Source organism: Bufo gargarizans, chromosome 2 (assembly GCF_014858855.1).
Source record: "Bufo gargarizans isolate SCDJY-AF-19 chromosome 2, ASM1485885v1, whole genome shotgun sequence".
Classification (NCBI taxonomy): Eukaryota; Metazoa; Chordata; class Amphibia; order Anura; family Bufonidae; genus Bufo; species Bufo gargarizans.
Genome location: NC_058081.1, coordinates 48,246,877 through 48,255,446, shown reverse-complemented (window position 1 = coordinate 48,255,446; position 8,570 = coordinate 48,246,877). Strand labels below are relative to the sequence as shown.

The following is an 8,570-nucleotide window of genomic DNA, read 5'->3' as shown; positions in this document are numbered from 1 at the left end:
GGGCCGTGCCTGTGCCCCTTATAATGTAGGGGCCGTGCCTGTGCCCCTTATAATGTAGGGGCCGTGCCAGTGCCCCTTATAATGTAGGGGCCGTGACCGTGATATTGCTGTGGCCCCTTACTATATATAATATATAAATATGCCCCTTATATATACACATATATATGTTTTCCCCCCCCCCTACACCTGAAACCAGGTGCATCGTGTGAATGTGCCCCAAGCATTCACACCGATGCAATCTGGCTAATTGCATCAGAATGACTGGACAAGGGTCCGGTCATCCTGATGGATACAAAGAGCTCAGATTCAACAGAATCTGAGCCCTTTGTTGTTATTACCTCCAGCTCTGCTGGAGATAATTACGCATGATAGAAGAAGGGGAGAAGCCTCCCCTCCTTCTATTATGCGCATTCCGCACTGTCCGGAATGCTAGGTGCTGCAGGCGGGAGATCAAAGGCGCGTCCTGCCTGTCTGCCTGTTGCGCGTCCCCGATGTGCGGGCCGGCGCAGTGACGTCATATCACTGCGCCGGCCCACGTGGATGATGGGCGCACGCGCGCGTGTGTGCGTGCGTGCCCCCCCTGGTGGGCGGCGCGGCGCAGGAGTGCGGGCCGCCGGGGTTAAATATCCGGCGGCCCCGACACTCAGGCAGTTAGGGTCAGGGCCCCCACCTGGAGAGGAGGATCGGGACCCCCCGACCTTGAAGCAGAGCGCGTCCTGTGCTCCGGACAAGAGAGGCCTGACCGGACCCCCCCTTCCTGCGCTCAGTAGAGAAAAGGATCGGACCCCCACCTTAGCAGAGCGCATCCTGCGCTCAGGAGCAGACCCCCCCTGACGAACGAGCAGACCCCTAGACGCGAGCAATATAACATAAGTATCACCCCCTTATTCCCTGATTCCGTGCTCTGATTTATCCCCTATCCCACCAACGATCCCTACCACTATCCCACCAACGTACCATTAACCCTACCCTATCTCTAATCCCTATCTCACCACCCTAATGCCTTAACCCCTTCCCTGCCAGAACCCTTGGTGAATTTAACCCTATAACCCCCATACCACAATCCCAATATAACCCCTGATATCCCCTATCCCACCAACGATTCCTACCACTATCCTGACCCCCCCCCCCCCCCCGTGATTAACCCCTGCATCCCCTGGTTAACCCCTGATCCCCTGGTAACTACATATGCAGGGTATACTGTGTAGCCCTGCAATACTGTATTTGTGTCAGTGGCCTGCATACACCCCTGCAGTGCCACCGTTAACCCCGTCGTACCTTAGGGATAGAATTAGTCAGGTGGGGTGGGTTGTTATATACTTGTATGTGTGAACTGTATAGTTAGTTTATGGGTGGAATTTGGGAACGTGCAGTGTAGTTTAGGCTGTGTATTTACTGTATATTGTGTGCGTCAGGTGTTAATAAATACTGTTACATTTGTACCCTTTGTGTAGCGTGTACTTGTTAACGGTAGTGAGTTAGTTAGGCGCATGCAGCTAGTGTAGTGATTAGTGTAAAGTATAGCAAAGGTATTGTGTTATTATTATATAAAGGCATAAATAGGCGGAGTCATCAATAGATGGCCCCTCCTATTTATGAATATTAATTATCAATATTTGCATAAATATTGGTGATTAATATTCCCCTATAAGATGCTGTAAACGACCACAGCATTTACCCGGAAGCCTTTCACCTAGCACCGCTGCATAAATACAAAAAGCCTGCAGCCAGTTGTTAAACGAACGCGGCTGACTACGCTTCCTGGAATCATCCAGCTTCTCATCCTTTTTATCATTGCTTAAAATATGCTCCCTATTAGAAGGTAGCAACGACATCAAATCCGTAAACTCAAAACGCCGAATGCGTTTCTTAGCGTTTTGAGGTAAATGAAAACCTTGCATGGTAGCACCTCTCTAACACAGGCCTCAGATACCCCAAAACCCCTATCAAGCATTGGAACATTAACCCTTGATTGTTTAATATTTGACGCCATTGGATGGTTAACCCAAACTCCAGAACAAATTCAGAAAAAAGTGAATACAGACCTGAAACAAATTTTTTGTTAGACAGTAAATTAGACATTGACTGCACATTTAACTTCTCACAGCTAGATGGCGCCTCCTGTCCAGAAACCGAGGACTGAGGAACTCTCAGCTTGAGCTTGCCAGGATAGTCGCGATGACTTCAGGTAGGCTTGCTGTGGCTGCTGTCAGGCTGTCTTCTCTCTTGCTAGACTCAGGACTGCTGAACATCCACTGATGGTCATCTTCACAGATGTCCTCTTTTTCAACTTGCCATTTTTGAGCGGCGTCCTTGCCACTTTCTGCCGCTGATTGCCAATGCTGTCTGCTGCCTTCCGCTGCTCCCTTGTTGGCCTGCCGATGCCTCCTCCTTCCGGATCTTCCAGCTGCCGCCGCTTCCCCTCCTGGGCTCTCCCCGGCATGGCACCTCCTGAAGCTGGCAGAAGTAAAAGCGCGCCTTGCCCTTCTAGCTCTTTTGCTGGGCAGCGCTTCCGCCTCCGCCAGCAGTTCCACCTCCGGCTCTGCTTCCTGCTCCTCCTCCGGCGCCAGGCGAAGTTCCACTTTCTCTGCCTCTGCTGATCTTTGCACGTGACGGTGGCAGTCTGGGCTTCACTATTGTTGTGACCTTTAATTACCCACAGGAGTGTTGGAGAGAGGAGGGATCCTCGGTTATACCCCTTGCACATCCTTCCCCGTGCCTTTTGTAACCCGTACCAAGGAGGGAGGAGGTGTATCAAGCAGCACGGTTTTCCACTTTCTTGATTTACTTGCTTCTGTGATCTTCCCACATCGCATTGAAAACCTGCAGAGCAAGATTACAGATACAGATACGAATACTAGTGATTTTTTTTTACTGTGAATGAAAGTAGCCTAAGCCTTCTAACGTCCCCAAAATAGAAAATGATCCAAACATGAAGTAGACATATGGGGAATGTAAAGTAATAACTATTTTTGTAGGTATAAAAGTAGATACATTGAAATGTGCAAATTTTTTCACATTTTTGGCAAATTTGGTATTTTCTTTATAAATAAAAATGCTAATTTTTGACTCAATTTTACCACTGTCATGAAGTACAATATGTGAAGAGAAAACTATCTCAGAATGGCCTGGATAAGTAAAAGCGTTTTAAATTATCACCACATAATGCAAAAAATGGCCTGGTCCTTAAGGTTAAATATGGCAGGGTGCTGAAGGGGTTAATAACAGCCACATTTGTCTTTCCAAATTACGGATTTTAAAATTACAAATAGGTGGCATTTAACCACATATAAGTTTATTATTTAACAGTTTTGGAGACATTTGGGGCATCTGTGGGGATGACTCTGTTATGTGAGGGGGGGGAGAAGAACTTGTGGAGGGGCCGGGGGTGTCCTGGAGGGGCCAGGGGGTGTACTGGAACCAGCCAGCCAGTTCCCCCTTCACACAGTATTTATTAACCCCTTTCAGCAGTCCCCCGAGGGGTTAATAAATACTGTGAATGGGGGACTGCTGAAAGGGGTAATAAATACTGTGAAGGGCCTTTCACAATAGTTATTAACCCCTCTCAGCCGTCCCCCATTCACAGTATTTATTAACCCCTTTCAGCAATCCCCGGCAGCACAGACCAGTTAGTAGTACCTCATTTCTTCAGTCTCAGACCAAGTTGACAGTGACACTACCTCAGCGCAGCTCCGCTCCTGAGAGTCCTGAGTCTGAGTCTGTTCCTCCCGCTCTGAGCTGCTCCTTCCTTCCACTTCCCGCCGGGCTCTGCGCCTGCAAAACAGAATTGACTGGTGTGGCCCGAATCTATAGGCAGCGTGTGACGTCACAACGCTCTGCACAGTGACTTGATTCGGATGATCGGATCATGTGAGTATATGGGCGATTGGAAGCTCTCTCTCTTACTATATTCTCATGGGGGGCAATTGACCCGTTGAACCCCCAGACCCCCCACCCAGATCCACCCGTGTTCACAACCTTGCCAACTTGGAGCTGGCGGGGAGACCGGCAGGGTGTGCGGTGCTTCAGCAGCCGCTCGCCTGTGTGGCTGCTCTTGTCAAGGCAGATCAAGTCCAACACGGCATAGCAGCGCTTAACCTGACATATGTGATCGGTGATGTACCGGGCCCTCCATAGGTAAAGTGAGGCAGAGGCTTCCACCCAGGAGTAAGCCCGGTGACGTCACCAGCACTAATGGGCCAGCTTGTAAAATGACTAGGGCAGCACTAAAGCCCGCCCATTAGAGCCATGACGTCGCCGAAAAATTGCTAGGCGGAAGCCTCTGCCTAGCAGTGTGAAAAAATATAAGCAAAAAAATCCCTTGCCCTGCCTGATACAGCACAAGGCAAGGGAGAGCATCGGAGTAAGAAATGCTCCAATGCCTAATTCAGGCGGGGCATGTCCATGTTCACCTCTGAACCCGAGCGACCCCTTTAAAAGAAAATAGAAAACCAATGGCCCGTACGGGGATCGAACCCGCGACCTTGGCGTTATTAGCACCACGCTCTAACCAACTGAGCTAACCGGCCAGCTGTCTGCCTGATGGGATCTCCCTCTATTATCTGGTCACATGATCCAGGAGGAAAGCACAATCCCCATTAGGGTGGGTTCACACTAGCGTTATGGAGTCCGTTATGGCTTTCCTTTTTAACATGGTTATAACAAAAAATAACGGAATCCATAGGAAGGAATGCAAAACGGAAGCCTTTAAGAGGCATTCCGTATTGCTGTGTCCTAATAGAAGTCTATGGCAAAACATAACGGAACCATTTGGGTCCCGTTATGCAAGACTTTGTTTTCCGTCTTGCATAACAGGACCCAGACGGATCCGTTATGCTTTCCCATAGACTTCTATTAGGACGGAGCAAAACGGAATGCCTATAGGCAGCAAAACGGATCAGTCCTTCCGTCTTATGGATTCCGTTATTTTCCGTTATAACAGAAAGCCATAACGCTAGTTGAACCCACCCTTATCAGATCACATGATCCAGGAGGCATTTCTATGACACTAACCCCACAGTCTGTTAGACAGTCACCATGACAACACCCCCTTCCTCTGCTCTTGTACACACTGATATGATCGCCAGCAGGTTTGGGCTCAGAATGTCACACACCCCGAGTTGTCGGTCAGGGCGGTGTCGGAGTTCGGTGTAATCACACACTCAGCCTCCTCCATTCATCATGTCTGTTTCTCCCGGAGGAGGAACAGGTAAGGATTGACCTCACTGACAATGCCCCCACACCGCTCCCGGCAGCCTCCGCCCGTCCCGCACTCTTCACCGACCTCAGGGCGAGGACGCCGCTTCGCCCTCACCGTTGTACGATAGCGTCACAATGAGCGCGGGCTGCGGTCACATGACACCTCGGTCACTAACGTTACAAACCGTCGCTCTCTGTCTCCTCACTCGGCTAATAAAGACCTATTGAAAACGTTTCATTTTGCTCAGCAATCGCTTCGCCCATAATGCACTGCGACTTGTGATTTGCATCTAGTCTTTACGTGTTGACGTCAGGGGCGACTCCTTCTGCCATCCGAGAACCGGGAAAAAAACATGACATTAAAGGCTACTACACGTGTAATACAGATTTTGTTATCTATAGCTTGCAGCGCCCGTGTGGCCTCCTCTACATCGGAGAGACGACACAGCCTTGCAAAAATAGAATTAAGGTGGGCACTCTAATATCTGGGTCACAGAGTAGGCAATACGGCAGTATTTAATTGGTAGTAGTTTATTTTAGTAACACCCAAAACAGATCAGTTTAGCTAAAATACGCAAATAATGCTATATCTATAAAATTTATAAAATAGGTAAAAATAAATATAAATATACTTGGTAAAATATGTGGTAAGTCCACTGGTAATGGTATGATATGGCCTGAATGTGCTGGCCAAAAAGCATATGATATCCGTAGGTTCTGATATATGCAAGCTATATTAACAAGTATATTTATTCTCTGGAACAGCAGTCTCCTTTACCTCCACATAATCAAATAATTGTATAATAGGTGACCAGTGCAAAAAATATAAAGAAAGCAAATTAAGTGCTAAACATACAAATTTTTGTTAAAGTGCATTAAGCTAAAAGTGTTCAATTGGTTACAAAATTGTGCAAACGTGCAAAATATCTGTGGAGATTTGTCCTCAGGCTCAATCTTTCTAGATGTGACAAAAGGATTGTAGCAAAAGTTCTGAGAAACGGCTTAGTAATCCAGCATATATAATATATTGTGTAATATGTCAGTCCAGCGGATCTCTAGTTAATAGCGCTGTAGAGCACAGCAGCAGTGGTTGGTACAATGTGTCAGTTCGGCCAGTCTCTAGTTGATACAATATATTAGTCCGGCGAAACTCTGGTTGGTGCCGCTATAAAGCGCAGCAGTAATACTTAGTTATTTCCGCAGTGAAGCTAATCGAGCGATGTTATGCGCACATATAAACATTTATTTCGTTACTCACATGTAGGCTTTCAGCCGTCTTCACCGTGGCGTCCCACGTGGTGGAGGTTCTGGGTAGAGTGTAACGCTGAACCCCAAGTAGCATACGGCCTGGCTCTTTTGGATACAGGATCCTCTGGTATGTTATCGTATTTCTACCAGGTCCTGGTTGTGGGTAGCAGTGCTCGTAATGTTCGGTCAGCTCCGCTGCAGGTTCACCTGAATGTCCTTAATTAGGATACGTGCTCCACCTTCCTTTTGGTGCAGTCACGTACAGAGGTGTCTGTTTAATGTCCATAAGGTTTTTAAAATCCTGGAAAGCGCTTTCTTCTGTCCAATATCAGGAGGCAAACTGTTGCGGTTTTTTAGTCAGGTCCAATTGGTCCACGCCAGACGCGTTTCGAAGGGTATCCACCTTCTTCCTCAGTGGCTCTGTTGGCTCTGACTAGTTTGCCTTCTTTTTATTCCTTGTGGTTAACGAGAGTTGCTCTAGAGAAAACCTGGAGAGGATCGGAAGGATCTGAATATCTCAAATCCAGGTTGACATTAAGTGCGGTATTGGTGCGGTTTATATGCGTTTTCATATGAGAACCTGCGTTTTCTTGTCCAATACATGCCGGAGTTCTTCTCAGCCATTGACCATACATAATTTTATGCATACTTGATTACATTGTCCTTTTGTATTAGTGAAATACATAATTTACTGCAGTAAATAAAGGAACTGTAGAAACCTATTAACGTTCGATCTTGATACACTTCTAATCATTATGTATTCATACAGTATCTTATAAATAGTGATAATAAAACAAAAGATAGGTGTAGAATAAAAATATATAGATAAAAATATATAAAATTGTTTTTTTTACATTTTTAATAAATGCCCTAACTCATGGACATCTGTTTTGGGTTAAATTAAAAGTATTTTTTGTTTAAAAAAAAAATTTTTTGTATAATTTAAAAATATTTACTTCCATATTCACCATATTCAGTGAGATCCATCTGGAAGATCACCGCAGAAAATCTTTTTAGCACAGAACATTTTAGCATAGAACTTTTTCTTTGAGGGACTCATTGTGTGACCCCAAGAGTTCTTTAGACAGAGGAGGGCACTGGAGATGGATGACAATCAAATTGAGTGATGCTAGAGACCTAGGGTGGCTAGATGGTATAGGAAAGATGGTATAGGAAGGGAGACCTGCAGACCAGGAGGGGTCATAGTGCTGATAGACAGCCCGACTAGTACCCCTTGTGGACCGGAGGCGTCCAAACCCTCACAGGAATCCGAATATTTCCAATTCGGCATTGAGCCCAGCCGGAGCCAGGCTGCCGAATTCGAAAATTCTTCTAGATTCGGCCCTAGACATTCGGGCAATATGGTTGCCTCCCCTCCAATTACGTTCTATCTGTTCGAAGGCTGCAAAGGTCAGAGTTGTAGGGTCTTGATTGTGTACTGTTTTAAAGTGTTTAGATAGTACATGTTTTTCATACCCCTTTTTGATGTTGTTTATGTGTTCCGCTATCCTAATTCTTAGAGGTCTTTTCGTCCTGCCTATATATTGTTTCGCACATGCACATTCTATGATGTAGATGACGTTTGAACTGTTACATGTGAGAAGAGTCTTTATCTCAACTTCAAAGGCATTTTGTGTTGATTTTACCCGTTGGGTCTTCTTTGTAAAGGATGTATTTCTGCAGTTCACACAGCATCCACATCTATAGAACCCACTCCTGTTTAACTATTTATTAATGGAACCGGTTTCTCTTATTGGTTGTTTTATTGATGGTGCTACCTTCAGACCTAGGTTAGGGGCCTTCGTGTACACTATCTCCGGTATTGGTGGGATTAGTGGACCTATAATTTTGTCTTTTTGTATTAGGTGCCAGTGATTTTTAATACTTTGCTCAATTTTCTTGTGCTGTGAGTTATAGGGCAGTATAATGCGGAATTTGTCATCTTCTACGGGCTTATCAGTATTCTTTTTGTTAGTTTCAAAGAATTTTCTCCTATCCATCAATCTGACCTTTTTCAGAGCATTCTCTACTACTGTCTCAGGGTAGTCCTTTGACAGAAATTTCTCTTTCATATTAAGGGCCTCTTCCTCAAACTCTGACTGATTAGTGCAGTTCCTCTTAAT

At 45.9% G+C, this 8,570-nt stretch overlaps 2 non-coding genes across 2 annotated transcripts; both read right to left on the bottom strand.

The window, feature by feature from the left end:
* Positions 1-4,455: 4,455 nt before the first annotated feature.
* TRNAI-AAU lies at positions 4,456-4,529 on the bottom strand. The gene has a single exon. It is a non-coding gene; the product is annotated as a tRNA-Ile (tRNA).
* Positions 4,530-5,097: 568 nt separating this feature from the next.
* Positions 5,098-5,232, bottom strand: LOC122929833. Its single transcript, XR_006388051.1, has one exon. It is a non-coding gene; the product is annotated as a U8 small nucleolar RNA (small nucleolar RNA).
* Positions 5,233-8,570: the final 3,338 nt, after the last annotated feature.